Below are 12,792 nucleotides of genomic sequence, written 5' to 3'. Positions count from 1 at the left end.
CCTGTAATCATGAGTCTTAAACTTTGATGAATAATTTTCACCATTTATGCTACGGACATAAATGATACCTCAAATCATGCAGCTTGTTGAGGAAAGGACTTGCTGTTTTTGCTTGACTTGAGGTCAATGCCGATACAGAATAAATCCATGTTTTTTATTTATTTTTTTATTTAGAATAAATAAGAAAATAATATAATGATTTGAGTTTCTGAAAAAGCTCAAAACATACAAAAACAAGTGGTTACAATCTGAGAAAAAATTCAAAAATAAACAGTACAGTGTATAGATTAATGATTTTGGGATGTTTTATTTTGACTTGAGCCAATAAAAAACACCTATAGAACACCCCTGCAACACCCATTAAAACCACTCACAACCCTCACTGATAACCGTCTAAGATCTAACTGCATTCACTGAATCCACAGTAGTCCTATGTCACATCCGAGTTGATCAAAATGAGGAAATCCGATCGGAAACATTTTGTTTTCTGCGTTAAATTTGCTTCCATTTAGTTGCCATTCCACCGTGTGTAACGTCTCAGAGATTCTGCCAGCAAACCCATCCAGTTGACATATCAATCAGAGCAGTTAGACTTTTACTCAATTAAGTGTTGGCACTAACAACTAGAAATCGAATCTATTTGGCATTAGGCGCTTTCTTTGTTAATGCTTTGTCCAGTGCATCCGACAGGCCTCGTCTCACCATGTCAGAGCCGTCTAAGATGTGTATTCTTCAAAGCGGGCTAGATGTGTACAGTAGGTCTAATGGTACATTTTCCACTGAACTTTCCACCTTGAATTATTCACTTGATTTATATCAGCTAGAATTACAGTTCTTAGAAACACAAGAAGTTCTTATACTGTTCTTAAACCATGTGTTGTGTCATTTGTGTTAAGTTTGTGTAAAGATGCACTTTTGTGAATCAGAGAGTGATGTTTGAAGCAAAACAGTGTTCAAAGAACGGCAGAAGTTTGGCTTGTTCATGTGAGACAGAGTTTCTTAAAAAGGTGTAGCAAGATGCATATTCACAAAATCCATATATGGCCTCAGAGGCAGCCCTGTAGTGCCCCCCCCCCCCCCCCAACAGATCCCAAATAAAGGACATTTTATGCATCTGCTTGTTTTCAGTCAGTCTGAACATTTTTTACACCTTAAAATATTTTTCACATAAATGTTTTTGATTCAACCGCAGCACATGGGGAAAGAATCCATTAAAACGAGCAATCTACAAATTCCTCAGAAATGCCAAGGACTTCCATTTACAACTCTTAGACCTTAGATAATCAGAGAGTGTTGTTGCTACATTAAAGGCTAGCCTATAATCCATTAATACCCTTTTCATCCTTAAGTGTAAGATGTAAAGTGGAAAACATAAGTAGTGATGTAGAGGTTTGAATTAGCATCAGAAGGGCGTTGATGCCCATAAGCAAGTTTGAGCTGCAGAAGATCAGATAAGATCAATGTCTCAACTTGTCCTACAAAAAACATACAAAAATACTTAACAACACATTTGATATAGACCCCCCCCCCCCCCCCATCTTAAATATCTTTAGTGATAAATAACAGAGCTGCAGAATAAGTCTGTTGATTTTAAATAGATTAATTTAAAATGCAATGAATGAATCAATAAATTAATAACCTAATCTTTATATCTGTAATATGCTTGTCCCAGACTAAAATACATGTTTGAGCTGTTTTAACTGAAAGCAACTTGCACTGACATATCTTAAAATATGTCAGTGCCATTGTTTTGTCTCAAGATTCGCACCAGTAATGTTTTTTTTTTCGAAGGTGTTTATAAAAGCTACTTAAATGTCCTAAATTGAACTAAGGCCCAATCCTTGCTTAATCTAAGCCTTTTCTGTGAAACCGGGCCTACATCTATATTTAAATTAAGCTTGCAGATATAGATTTGTTATAATTTATAAATGTTAGAGACTCAATAAAGAAAACTAACTCAGTTTAAAAAAAATATGTCATGGTGTCAGAGTCAGCATTAATCTATTATTAATAATTAGGCTATTCTGCATCATAATTCCAGGCTAAAGTGCAGCGTGTGGAGAACTGGAGGCAGACGTAGTTCCTGCCTCCTCATGAATAATGTATAATAGCTCCGCCCACCAAGCGCAGAAGCTGTTGCAGTCAGAGCGCCCATATGCGCACGGCGTCTACAAATGATACTAGAACCGCGTCGCTTCAGTTGATACATACAGAGGTCCTTCCGTCTGCGGACGCTACAGGGCTGCACTCTTGATTCATTGTGATCTTCTGATCACAGATCTTTTACATTTAAAACATTTGGCTGTTAAGCGCGCAAACCAGGACTTTACCGTTTAAGAGGAAAGGAAAACAGAAGGACGAAGCGTTTACACTTGGTGAAGGTGTTCTTCATTCCCAGCGGTTCCTAATACTCGGACACCAGCCCAGAAGAGCAGCAGATCCAAATCCATACGACTGCATATGAACAGAACGGGTAGGGGCAATCTCCAAATGACAATATGATATAACATACAGCGTGTTGACATGAAATGGGCGACGGTTACACGTCGTTTCCTAGCAGCGTTCATCGTGTTTGATGAATCAAGACAAATTATTAACCAATCTGTTTATTTACAACGTTATGAATAATATCTGAGTGCTAGTTACGACAGTTACACCTTCAGGTCTAATTTTCCTAATTTGAACGTGGTTAATGTATATCTCCTATCTCCCCGGAGATACAGCGCTTATTTGGCAACGTTGCTGCGCGTGCAGTGTATAGAACAGACGCATGGCAGGTTTGGGGCGTTCATCAATTGGTTGTATTGATTATTCTTATATGTAAATGATTAATTTATTATAAATAAACCATCTATTTTAATAAAGTGTGTGTGTGTGTGTGTGTGTGTATGTATGTGTGTGTGTATATATATATATATATATATATATATATATACGCACATACATTCATTCATACATGCATGCATTCAGTTTGGGTTTTTTTGTAAACATTTACATAATAAGTAGAGGTTCAGAATAATGGGTCCACTATTATCAGCTGCATGTAAACATCTCAATGGGGTTTCCAGGTCTCCTGGAAATTTGTTAAAATTACTGATATTACATAGTGTCCTGATCATCATTGAATTGTTATTAATCAGAGATTGTGTTTGTATCTCATGAGACTTGGAGTATTGGGTTGGGAAACCCTCCTTATGTGTAACCCATCATTATTACATGCATTTATTGTGTGCATGCAGAATTCATGCCGAGAATAGAACAGCGCAATTCCTTCTGCATCAGCACTGACTGGGGCGCAATGTGGGAATTCAGACCACAACTGAGTATTGACGTCCTTGGCCTTGTCTTCACCTGTTTCACTACCACCCTAATGTTAAGGAGTCTTTGGCAGGTGTGGCACCACGCTTGTGTGCCAAAGGATTTTCCTTCACTTATGATTGGCCCATATGCACGTCCTGATGATGGCTCTTATAGCCGTAACGGTTTGATTGTGGTTTTTAGCGTAATATCCTTATTCCAACAAAGGCTTTTAATTGCATACTTCATGTGAGTGTCGTTTATATCTCCATAGATGGTTAATCCTGTCTTCAGATGGAATTTGCATTGACGCATAATCGAAAATGACCCCAACATTTTGGAAAAATAGGTGTGGCACTCATTTTTAGAAGTGATTAGCATGCTTCATATTAAGTTCTACATGATTGGCTGTCTGTAATAGCAGATGTGGTAAAGTGATTAAGGATTTCAGAGTGCCGTCTGGGTTTTGGGGGCTTGAGACTTTTGCACAGAAAATAATCTCAGCTGTGTATCAACACTGGCAACCACATGAGAAATGTCTTCTCTGGTCTGGGGGGCATCAGCTGAGAAAATCACCCAATCGTAATTAAACGCTGCAAATTGATTCACCGGCTGGCCGGTGAGTAGTGTGTGTGTGTGTGTGTGTGTGTGTGTGTGTGTGTGTGTGTGTGTGTGTGTGTGTGTGTGTGTGTGTGTGTGTGTGGTGTGTGTGTAGGCCCAGGGGTTCTTAACTAAACACCAGTGAAGAAGGATAACTTTTTGCTCTTGTTTTGGAGAGAATAGTCATTTTACCGGTATATTTTCTTATACGCCACATTTCAACCGAAAGACAAGTGAAATTCAATTCACTTGAATTGAAGGAAGCACGAAGGGCCAGGAGAACTGATAGATTTGACACTCTTTAAATTGGTTTTCCCAAAGTTAATTTCAGAGCGTGTTGTTTTGACCTTGAACAACGAATAGTGTTGCCACTTTTCAGATCAAATCTTGGGGACAAAATCTACAATTTCCTTTACTCAACTAAAGAATAATTCTCTGAAGCCCTTCAAACCTAGCAGCCATTCAAACGTGCTAGAATTAGCTCTCCGGTCTCTTGTTTACATTGAATGTCACTTGCAGTGATCTATAGAGAACTTTCTCCATAATCTCATTCTCATAATTTAAAACGAGCATTCCGTGTCATCAGGCGATTATTCTAGGATCAGACAGGAGGGTCCGTAGCCAAGGCAACAAGTCACCACAAAGGCGAGCATGCCAGGTGTTGCTCTGTAACATTTGTGCCTTTGAAGCTTCCGCACCCCTATGGGGACCTTTTATGGGGTCTGTTTTCGTCCTTTTTGCTGCACATTGCCAGGCACACATTGTCTCTCTGCTTACCATATGAGCGCAACCAGGATGCTAGTTGGGTGCGGGTTTGAAAATACCCCCTATGAGATTTATTATATATTTCTAGGGCCCAATGAAATCCATATTTTTTTTCATGTTTTTTTTTTCATGTACATCTATTTGAATGGTTTAATTAAATTGTAATAATCAAAAGGATGTCTAATGTGTTGAATTCATAAAACTTAAATATTTTATTACAATTTTAGCAATAATTGTGAATAATCGATTTTTAATTAACATGCACTGTACAATATTAATATATTTCTGTCATAATATTCTACAAGTTAAACCAAACGTTTATTTTGGCGGGTTGTAGTGAAGACTGTTGAGTTTATCTAAATATACACACACAGACTTAAATAGCAGTCTTTTTGTGGTTAAAATTCACAGACTTTAGTCCCTATCACAATTTGATCAAGTGTATAACTTTTGATTTATTTGACCAAATTGGCATTTCTGTTATATAGTAAATTACACGACTTTATTCCGTGTTTCCGTGTTTTCTGAAACCTGGAAATCATAGGAACCCTATATTTGTTTAAGTGTGTGTATGGATTGACACAATATCTCTGTCTAAACAGAAGCAGAGTCCTGTGTTGTGAATTGGTGGGTTTTGGTCCCTCGATTTTTGCTCTCCAGACCGGGGTCACTTTAATTATGTGAGAAGCAACAGATGTAGGGCAGCTTAGAGTGGTGTGCAGCTGTGGAAACCCACGGTGATTTAAACGCATTGAAATGTCTTGCCTCATATACCGCCGCACTTCGTAGTTGATTGATTGTATGTTAATTCTTGCTTTCACATACCCATTTTATTTGCCTTATATGTCTTCCTCCACTCACATAACCAGGCAGTAGACTATTTTTAATCTTCCCTTCTTGGGTTTTGGGGTTTTAATCATCAAAATGATTTTTTGATGCCTGAAAGCTTCAGTCATCACCCTTATCAGGATCCTCAATGATGTCTATCTTAGCCAGACAGAAAAATGCTGCAAATAGAACGGCTTGATACCAGACACGTCTCCTACAGAAGACTGTGTTTCATATGGTCTGTTGTTCGGAAAAGCAAGCCAGTTTGGTTCCTTGTGATTTGAATGGTGGTACTTCTCTGGGTTTGAGTTTTATAGCCTTTCATCAACATCACATTGGGTTGTTGGGATCCGATTCTGCAGTCCAGGTGGATTCCGTTCAATCCCCACCCTGATCCTGAAGGATCTACCTCACCAGCCCCCACAGGCTGATCAGAGAAAACTCCTGATGTCTGTCTCCAAACTCGTATTTTCTCGTTTCTCTCATACATTCCTGTGGGGATGATTTAATTAACCTATTTGTCAGTGGCATTCTGCTCTCTCTGATATCTGTGATGGAGAGTTACTGAGGAAGTCTGGGTCATCAAACACATGAAATGTCAGGGCCAACCTGCAGAATCTGTATTTTTTTGGCTCACTGTCGTGCCATTGTCTACTGTCAGTTTAACCCAGCGTTCAGGCCAGCGTTGGTTAGTTTAGTCCACGGAGACTAGACACAAGGGAGCTTTCGTTAAGAAAACATCTAAATTATTTTGTTCCTAGTTCATACCCAGGGCGCTTCCTGAGCCAGTGTTTGTATTAGTTAGAGATGCATAAAAACTCTTATGATGATGTTGGTGTACAGTAGTGCTTGATAAAGCTGTCCTGCTCAATTGGTTTGGCTGTTGTTTTGTGGTCTTGGTGTTAGATAATTAACCCTGTTAAATTGCTGTTTTTTTTTTTAGGGCATCTTCCATGTAAAGCTTGACAATTGGTTTACTGCCATAAGCAGGATCTGACTGTAAATTTGTTGCAGGAAATCATTGCTGGCGGAACTGACCTAAATGCGTTCATTACTCTTATGATTCAAGGAATCATCTTAGATTAACATACTATCTCTACATGATGTTTTTTTAATGTTTCCATCTCATTTGTTGTAGGATAATCGTCATGAACAACATGCCTTTTTGTGGCAAAATCATCAGAAAAATTTAGACATTTACATTAATGTTGAGCTATGTATAAAAAAAACTGAAAATTCTGTCATTTACTCACCCTTATGTCGTTCCAAACCTGTATGACTTACTTTTTCCTGTAGAACACAAAGTAATTTTTTGTTAATATCTTCTTTTGTGTTCCACCCGAAAAAAAAAAGTCATACAGGTGTGGATCAAAGTAAATGATGACAATTTTCATTTTTGAATAAGCTATGCTTTTAAATTTTGGCCTGTTTTTCACACTTAAAAGTTACTTGGATAGCGCACAAGTCATGTGGCCAATTTCATACTTTATTTTTGAGCTTGCCACTGTCGTCATTCACTTTCAATATATCACAAAGAGTGGTAAGGTATTTTTCCAAAAAAAAAATGTCCCCACACCTTTTGTGTGGGGAAACAGAAATTCATACCAGTTTGCAACAACATAAGGCTGAGTAAATGACGAATAACAAGTGAATTATTTAACATTGTTGATCGAAGGGTGACCAGACCACTTGTTTACAAGGAAACGTGTGTGAATATGAGCACCTTTAACTGAAGCCACATCATTTGCCTAGTATATTTGCTTAACGAGTCAGGTTTCTACACCTTATGAATTCAACAACCTGCATGACTTTCCCTGTTTGCTTATGTACAGCATTCAGCAGTTCCCCCCGTCACACTTCCTCTCTATTGAATGAAAAGTCACTTTTCTGTAGCATAGAACTGTTTCCTTCTTGAGTGCACTTCACCATAAACATGCGTGAAAGGAATAGTTCTCCCAGAAATGAAAATTGTCATAATTTACTCACCCTCATGTTGTTCAAAACTTGTATGAATTTCTCTTTTTTTCCTGGTACCCAAAATAAGATATTCTAAAGAATGTGGGAAACCAAACACTTGATGGACCCCATTGACTTACATAGTATGGAAAAAAAAATACTATGGAAGTCAATGGGGTCAATCAAGTGTTTGGTTACAAACATTCTTCAAAATATCTTCTTTTGTGTTCAGCAGAAGATATAAATTCATACAGGTTTGGAACAACTTAAGGGTGAGTAAATTATGACAATTTTCATTTTTGGGTGAACTATTCCTTTAAGTCCTCTTATTGCCCTTGTGTCCGACACAACCAGTTTGTCCCTTTTAAATCCAGTTAATCCGGATGATGTCCTCCCACAACCACTAGTCAGTTACATACAAGTATTTGTTTACTCAGTTAGCGTGAACTGTTTGCTTTGAGAAGCGCCTCTTGAGTGGATATAATGCTGATGCAAACACAACCATGTGACTTGAAATACCCTAAGTACTAAACCTGTTGAACAAGCTTTTTATTATTTGTTATTGTCATAGATGGTAGATTAAGATAAAGATTCTTGGTAAAAGAGGAGAGACCAGGCAACAAATGTCCGGATTCTAGGGCTGGGCGGTATATCGAGTTTGTACGATATATCAATATATTTTTTAGAAAAAATATGGAATGAGGTAATACCGTTTATATCGATACAGTTGTTTGATACGAGCACATCTGAAAAATAGCGGAGGATGCATGCAGTGTGAGCTGCTGCAGTGAAAGTACATAGTACAATTTGTCCTAAACATGACATGAGCTTATATTAAGCGCTTCAAAATAACTGGTAAGATATAGAGTTTAAAGCAGCTTGCCCTGAGATGCTCTGACAGATACTGTTGCTGACTGACAGATAAATACTTGCGCTGTTTAATGCGTTTGAGATGTGGTGCTTTCCTCACAGGTATATTCTCCATCTGTAAATGTTAGACAAATATGTCCATTTCACTGTCAGGAGAGGACAAGCCTTTTGCAAGGAAATCTCCGCTAATATTCAAGCTTCTGTGAATGAGCGCCGCCGCGCATGTGCGCCAAACAGACAGACCACAATAGAATAGTAGCACAATAATTCTGACTAAAATATACCAGGGCCTGAATTTCGTTTTGGAAAATAGGGGGGAAATCCCCCTTTAGGTTATTCTTATGGGGAGGATTTTTTAGACAATTTTTAAAAATACGTTCAGCTAAATGTTTGCTCACTCATTGTATTTGTGTTTTTACAATGGGGTCATTTTTTTTAGTTTACACAACAAAAGAAAGCTTGATTTCAATCTTTGAATTAAATTGAAAAAAGTAGCACAAATAAATACATGAAATAAAGAGAAAAGTTTAGGTCTAATAACACTAGTATTCAGAAATACTACAGAAACGGAAAAAAGTAATCAAATGTAAAATAACACGGAATAGTCTTTTAGTCCTGTATAATTTGAATACATAGGCTATTAATCCTGATTCCTTACAATTAATGCTATCTTTTGTTGTTTTATATACAATAATGACAGACACATTTTAGGCTACTCTCACTTTAAGAGCTAGTGCACGGATCCAACGTTCACATGTTGCGTGTAAAGCGAAGTCCGCGCCACTTTCTCTTCTTTTAAAAAGGGCTCCCTGTTGCTAAGCAATCATGAGCCACGTTCTCCATGAAGACGAAGACGTTTCAGTAAAGGATGAGCGTGAAAAAGACGTAACGTGAACGGCCCATACTGTTTTCATTATAGTGTCACATGCATTTTCTTTTTGTATTATTTTTTTAACACATAACCGATTGTGTTTGAGAGGATACTCCCCAAGACCGGAATTAAGACAATGTTGTGTGCTTTTGACCGTTAAAGCGCTATAATCCGTGAAAAAGAACTCAGTTTTGTTACTCACGAGCTGTTTGTTATGCGGTTTAAAATCGCTTGAATGTTTAAATAGGTAAGACTTAAAAAGACGCACAAATTATAAACATTAGTGACGATGCAATGGCCCGATTGTGCAAGTGACATTTCCATCATATGTCCCGACTCCTGAACCGCGAGAGTCTAGAGTCGCCGCCTGCGGCTGCAGCGCGATTGGCTTGCCTTGTGCAACACATTTTGAGAGACAGAGAAGACGCGGCATTGGCAGAATCACTCACGCTGTTTGTGAAATTGCGTCTCGCATAAAGTTTTAAAATGACTGATTTGATCTTATAATCTGTTAGGTTAAATTCACTCATAGGCCTACATGCTAGATTGAATGAATGTTTGCGGGAATTTCCCGCATTATAAACACAAGACCTGCGGGAATGATTAAAATGATGCGCAATACCCGCAATCCCGCACCGAAATTCGAGCCCTGTATACATATTGCTAAAATATTTGTTGTTGGAGACAATAAATGTGTCATGTGGAATTTTAAACCTACTAGTAAGTGACCATTATAATGGGGTACTTAAATGCAGGCTAATATAATTATTGCATGCAATAATGATGGGTTACACATAAGGAGGGTTTCCCACCCCAATACTCCAAGTCCCATGAGATACAAACACAATCTCTGATTAATATAATTATAAGTGCTTTTTATTTTCATTTTTAGTTTAGCCTTTAGTCAATTTAAAAACAAAAGCATTATTTTTGTTTTTAGATTGTAATGTTACAATGTTACAATGTAATTTGATTTTAACCACCTTTTTGCACATAATATATTGCATAGCCTAAATTACATTCACTATATTTGTTTCCATATCCTTCAATATCAACATTGTTTGTAGGATATTATTGGGCAGTGAATTTTTTTTTTTTTTTTAAATAAATACAGATTTTATACGAGTTATATCGTATATATCGCCATTTAAAAAAAAAAATACAGAGATATGATTTTTTGGCCATATCGCCCAGCCCTACCGGATTCTAACCAATGTTTCCCACACAATCACCACAGCTCAAATGTTTCCGTAGCAGTTGCTTTGACCATAGACATTATCTTAGTGTATATGTCATTTATCATCTGTGGCTGGAAACAAGCTTCTTGCGTTAATGTTGGAGACATAGCTGTGCCTTTGTAAAGACCAGGCCTTCTGTACTGTCGCCTCCAATGGAGAGGGCGACCAGAGCCCTCTGATTCGAAATGATGGCTCTTTGACTCCAATTCTTCTCCTGGTCTTGCATACACTGTCTACTTCTCGCTGTGTTGTAAAGTTTGAATGCTCACCCGCAAGCTTCTAGCGAGTTATGCCAGTGGCGTGTGTTGCAGCGGCTGCAGGTTAACTGCAGGATCCATCTCAGATCTAACAGGCTTTCACTGGCTGAAATCAACCACCCAAAGAACCTTTGCACAGTGTGAAGTCTGTTATATCCTACACTCCAGCAGCTGGAGTGAGAGTAGAGCTTGTCTCATACTATAGGAACTGGTGAATCATTTTGAAATCATTTATAGAGAGAGAGAGAGATTATAAATTCACTTTCCTTTTTTTTATTCTTTCATAACTTTTAGCAGATGGCCTGTGATTTCAAATATCTGTTAGTTGCACGTGCATATTATCTCACATTTGCTCATTCTGCTGATGGTTGTGGCTTTATATTTGCTGACTCGCATGATTCAGGCTGTTGGTCAAACAAAGGCTGACGTTTAAGTGATGATGAAAAAATCATTGCCGCTTGTTTAGTGTTCTTTTGTTCTTTGTTTTGAACACAGCTCCACAATCATCCATTGAAACCAGAAGTCAAGCAAGCAGAGCAGAAAGGAGAAGTCGAGGCTTTTTAAACATGTGTGCTGTAAATCTACGCTGGCGGGTTGTGTCAGACAGTCTAAGTCATTGTTGTGGCAGATGTCTGTCCTGTCACCTTTGACCCCTTTGCTTGAGGCCACAGTAACTGCCCTGTCTTGGAGGGCTGAAGGGAGGCTGTTAAACGACAGGCTCTGTTTTGCATTTGAAAGTGGGGACATGTTTCAATTAAGATACACACGTTGTCACTCTTTTTGTCTTTACTTCTCTGGCTACTGAATTTAACATCATTCACCTCTCTCAAACTGTGAAAATGTAAGAAACCGTAGTTTGTGCGTGTGTAGGTCCATCTCTGTAACTAGTGGAAATTACTGGTGTTCTTTTAATATGCAGCTCATTAATTCAAGTTTTTTTCACATATTCATTAATAATAAAACAACATCATCACCACCTGGTCCAGCTGGCGACAGCAGTGAGTGAGGATGTGTGGGAGAGTCTGTGTGTGTGCAAACAGTTGGAGAACGTTTGGCTGTTTTCACACTTGCTCCAAACCCAGTCTCTCCAGCGCTGGAAAGCTTTTCTAATATTAACGCGGGTCCCAAAGCTCTTGCCTGATCATAACCCTTCTTTTTCCAGCGAGATTGCTCTAACCTTTTCTCTTTTGTAATGTCTCTCAGACATCCCTCCTCCTACAGTCTTTCTTCAAATCTCCCTCTTGCTCACTCTCTCTCCTCCCCCATCATGAGTGGGACCCCCCCCCCCCCCCCATACACACACACTACTGATTGGCTATAAGTGTTGAGGCGCTCAGTCCGATCCACTTTCATCAACATTTATCAGAAATCGCTTACTGCACCTTGAACAAAGATCTTGCTTCTCAACATTTAATAAACTGCGTTCTATAAGAAGGCATGTACATTACTGTTCAAAAGGGGTTGGTAAGGTTTTATGTTTTTGAAAGAAGTCTTTTATGCTCACCTAGGCTGCATTTATTTGATCAAAAACACAGTAAAAAATGTTTTATTTCGATATATTAATAAAGATAATTAAAGTATTGTTTTCAGCAGCCATTTCTCCAGTCTTCAGTGTCACATGATCATTCAGAAGTCATTCTAATATGATTTGCTGCTTAAAAACATTTATTCTTATTCATTTTCAAGTTGTTGCTTATTTTTTATCATTTTATCAAAAATATCTTCATTTGAAGATGAACTAAAGTCTTACGGGTTTGGATCGACATGAGGGTGAATAATAAATGACAGAATTTTCATTTTTGGGTGAACTATCCCTTTAACCCACCATGTTCATTTGCAAAATCTGTGTGAGTAAATATTTTGCCTTTCACGCGAAATAAATTGTGTGGATTACTATTGGCATAACTAGATTTTGCCCATTCAAATTTACCAAACCTTAAGGAAAAAAAAGACTAAAAATGTGTTCTATTTCTAGTCATTGTGTAATGAAATAAGCTCTGACTTGATGTGATGTTTTGTGCACTGATCATGACCTTCAGACGTGACCTTCACACACTCTCGACTATTGTTGTTCTCCTATATTCAATGCTTTTCGAAATAAGACACCTTT

At 38.0% G+C, this 12,792-nt stretch overlaps 1 protein-coding gene across 3 annotated transcripts in view; it reads left to right on the top strand.

The window, feature by feature from the left end:
- Positions 1 to 2,138: 2,138 nt before the first annotated feature.
- Positions 2,139 to 12,792, top strand: part of tanc2a (tetratricopeptide repeat, ankyrin repeat and coiled-coil containing 2a) — a 175,079-nt gene continuing 164,425 nt past the window's right edge. For 2 of the 3 annotated variants that reach the window (XM_077212127.1, XM_077212124.1), the window contains exon 1: positions 2,139 to 2,473. The gene's annotated coding sequence lies outside the window, so the exon portion shown is untranslated. The remainder of the gene's footprint in view (positions 2,474 to 12,792) is intronic. The other variant, XM_077212125.1, reaches the window with a different exon arrangement.

This window comes from Siphateles boraxobius, unplaced genomic scaffold (assembly GCF_051911475.1).
Source record: "Siphateles boraxobius isolate OS27281-9 unplaced genomic scaffold, OSU_SipBor_1 66, whole genome shotgun sequence".
In the NCBI taxonomy this organism is placed as follows: domain Eukaryota; kingdom Metazoa; phylum Chordata; class Actinopteri; order Cypriniformes; family Leuciscidae; genus Siphateles; species Siphateles boraxobius.
Note: the sequence above shows the minus strand (reverse complement) of the source record. Positions and strands in the feature narration are given on the sequence as shown.